Consider the following 4080-nt stretch of genomic DNA (forward strand, 5'->3'; position numbering starts at 1 on the left):
GCTAATTCCACCATATCTCTCTCTCTCTCCTCTCTCTCTCTCCTCTCTCTCTCTCTCTCTCTCTCTCTCTCTCTCTCTCTCTCTCTCTCTCTCCTCTCTCTCTCTCTCTCTCTCTCTCTCTCTCTCTCTCTCTCTCTCTCTCTCTCTCTCTCTCTCAGAGCGAGCTACAGAGAGGGCAGGACAGCAGAGCATTCAAGAGAGACTGCAGAAGGTGAGTTAGACAGAGAGAGACTGCAGAGAGGCAGACAGCAGTTAGATGGAGAGAAGACTGCAGAGAGGGCGAGGTTAAGACGAGAGAGAGACTGCAGAGAGGGGCAGGACAGCAGTTAGATGGAGAGAGACGCTGCAGAGAGGGCGAGTTAACAGAGAGAGACTGCAGAGAGGGCAGGACAGCCAGTTAGATGGAAGAGAGACTGCAGAGAGGCAGACAAACAGAGAGTAGATGAGAGAGACTGCAGAAGGACAGGACAGCAGTTAGACGGAGAGAGACTGCAGAGAGGGCGAGTTAGACAGAGAGAGACTGCAGAGAGGGGGAGTTAGACAAGAGAGACTGCAGAGAGGGCAGACAGAGTTGACGGAAGAGATTTGCAGAGGCAGGACAACAGAGAGTTAGATGGAGAGAGCTGCAGAGAGGACAGGACAGCAGTTAGAACGGAGAGAGACTGCAGAGAGGCGAGAGACAGAGAGTTAGATGGAGAGAGACTGCAGAAGGACAGGACAGCAGTTAGATGAGAGAGACTGCAGAGAGGGCGAGTTAGACAGAGAAGACTGCAGAGAGGGCAAGGACAAGCAGTTAGACAGAGAGAGAACTGCAGAGAGGGCGAGTTAGACAGAGAGAGACTTGCAGAGAGGGCAGGACAGCAGTTAGACAGAGAGACTCGTGCAGAGAGCGGGCAGGACAACAGAGAAGTTAGATGGAGAGAGACTGCAGAGAGGCGAGTTAGACAGAGAAGACTGCAGAGAGACAGACAGCAGTTAGATGGAGAGAGACTGCAGAGAGGGCAGACAGCAGAGAGTAGATGAGAGAGACTGCAGAGGCGACAGCACAGTTAGATGAGAGAGATGCAGCAGAGGCGAGTTGCAGAGAGAGCTGCAGAGAGCAGGACAGCAGTTAGATGGAGAGAGACTGCAGAGAGGGCAGGGACAGTAGAGGTTAGACCGGAGAGTTAGACTCAGAGAGGACAGACAAGCAGAAGTTAGTGGAGAGAGACTGCAAGAGGCGGGTAGCAGAGAGGAGATCGCAGAGAGGCAGGACCAGACAGTTACGGGAGTAGACTGCGACGTGCTCAAGGGCGAGTTAGACAGAGAGAGACGTTTGCAGAGAAGGTGCAGCGCAGTTATGAAGCTGTCGAGACTAGTTGACAGAGAGACTGCAGCAGGGCGGAGTCCGCAGAGGAGTTTAGACAGAGGGGCTAGGACTTAGACGGAGATGAGCTAGAACGCAGACAGTAGAGATAATGGAGAGAGACTGCAGAAAGAGCAGGACTGCAGTTAGACACCGAGTTTCAGTAAAGTGTTTATGTAAAGCTTTATGAATAGTATTAATAGTTTATGAGATATGTTTAGGTAAACGGGTTTAGGTAATAGTTTTAGGAATAAGGTAGTAATAGTGTTAGTAAAGGTTTTGGTAGCGGGCCGTGTCAGTGGCACTGTATTGTCCTCAAAGCGAGCAAAAAAGTGATTTAGCCTGTCTGGGAGCAAGACATCCTGGTCCGCGACGGGGCTGGTTTTCTTTTTGTAATCCGCGATTGACTGTAGACCCTGCCACATACCTCTTGTGTCTGAGCTGTTGAATTGCAACTCTACTTTGTCTCTATACTGGCACTTAGCTTGTTTGATTGCCTTGCGGAGGGAATAGCTACACTGTTTGTATTCGGTCATGTTTCCAGTCCCCTTGCCCTGGTTAAAAGCAGTGGTTCGTGCTTTCAGTTTGGCGTGAATGCTGCCATCATGCCACGGTTTCTGGTTGTTGAATGTTTAAATAGTCGCTGTGGGTACAATATCACCGATGCACTTGCTAATAAACTCGCTCACCGAATCAGCGTATGCATCAATGTTATTGTCCGACGCTATGCGGAACATATCCCAGTCGGACCAGCGTTGAACAGACCTGAGCACAGGCGCTTCCTGTTTTAGTTTCTGTCTATATGCTGGGAGCAACAAAATGGAGTCGTGGTCAGATTTCCCGAAAGGAGGGTGGGGCTTTATATGTGTCGCGGAAGTTAAAATAACAATGATCCAGCCCGGGTCGCGCATTCGATATGCTGATAACATTTAGGGAGTCTTGTTTTCAGAATAGCCTTGTTCAAATCCCCAGCTACAATAAATGCAGCCTCAGGATATGTGGTTTCCAGTTTACATAGAGTCCAATGAAGTTCTTTCAGGGCCATCGATGTGTCTGCTTGGGGGGGATATACACGACTGTGATTATGATCGAAGAGAATTATCTTGGTAGATAATGCGGTCGGCATTTGATTGTAAGGAATTCAATGTTGTATAATGAAGCTAATGTAATATATGTTGTATAATGAAGATAGTGTAATATATGTGTTGTATAATGAAGATAATGTAATATATGTTGTATAATGAAGATAGTGTAATATATATGTTGTATAATGAAGATAATGTAATATATGTTGTATAATGAAGGTAATGTAATATATGTTGTATAATGAAGATAGTGTATTATATGTGTTGTATAATGAAGATAATGTAATATATGTGTTGTATAATGAAGTGGCCTGGCAGCATTAGTGATGCCTCTCTGTAGGTGTGACACACAGTCGTCTCCTACTTTACTATGGATGAGTTGTCTGGGGTGATGCATGCAGCGTCAAGAAACAGACATGTCAGCATTGTCACCGGGCTCTCCAAACATACACACACACACAACACGAACACACACACACACACCACACCACACACACACACACACACACACACACACACAACACACACACACACACACAAACACCACACACACACACACACACACACACACACACACACACACACACACACACACACACTTCATGAACGCAGCCTCACAATCTTTTGTCTAATTCACCCACCTCATTATCCTCTGTTAATTCACCCACCACTTCATTATCTCTCCTGTTAATTCACCCCACTCATTATCTCCTGTTAATTCACCCACTTCATTATCTCTGTAATTGCCACCATCTCATTATCTTTCTGTCACATATTATCCTCCTATTCCCACGACCACCTCATTATCCCCTCCCTGTTAATTCACCACCACCTCATTATTCCTTCCTGTTAATTCACCACCACTTCATTATACTTCTGTTAATTCACCCACCCTCAATTATCTTCTTGTTAATTCACACCCCTATCTTCTCTTATTCCCACACTTCATTATCTTCCTGTTATTCACACCACCACTTATCATTCATGTTAATTCACCCACTCACTCTTATTCCTTCTGTTAATAATCACATCCTCACTTAATCTCTTCCTGTTAAATCACATCCACCAATTTATATACTCATGTTATTCACCCACACTCAACTTTTCTGTTAATTCCACCCACACCTCATTATCTTCCTGTTAATTCACCCACCACTCATTATCCGCCTGTTATCACCCACCAACGCATTTATTTCCTGTTATTCCCACTTCACCACCCTTCGATTTAACTGTTCAATCCCTCTGTTACATACTCACCACCACCTCTTTTCCTTTAAATATCCCATCACACTCACATCTTCTGTTTAATATCACTCACCACCTCTTTCCTGTTATTCACACACATTCACCTTCATTTAAGGTAATTCACCCACTACACTCATCTCTTTCCTGTTATACACCCACTCTATTCTTCTTCCTGGTACCACATGCACCATCTCTCCTGTAGACGCCACACTTAACTGTTGGTTGAGGTTTCTGTCCTCTTGTGTGCCACCCCAAATGCACCTATTCCCTATATAGTACACTACTTTGGGTGCACTATAAAAGGAATAGTTCATGAGAGGTGTACATTAATATTTTCTGTCCATGATAGGGTATAGGGTGTGTGACATCACCTGGTCTTTCCGTCTCTGTCAGGCAATCGGCTAT

Source organism: Salvelinus sp. IW2-2015, unplaced genomic scaffold, assembly GCF_002910315.2.
Source record: "Salvelinus sp. IW2-2015 unplaced genomic scaffold, ASM291031v2 Un_scaffold5393, whole genome shotgun sequence".
In the NCBI taxonomy this organism is placed as follows: domain Eukaryota; kingdom Metazoa; phylum Chordata; class Actinopteri; order Salmoniformes; family Salmonidae; genus Salvelinus; species Salvelinus sp. IW2-2015.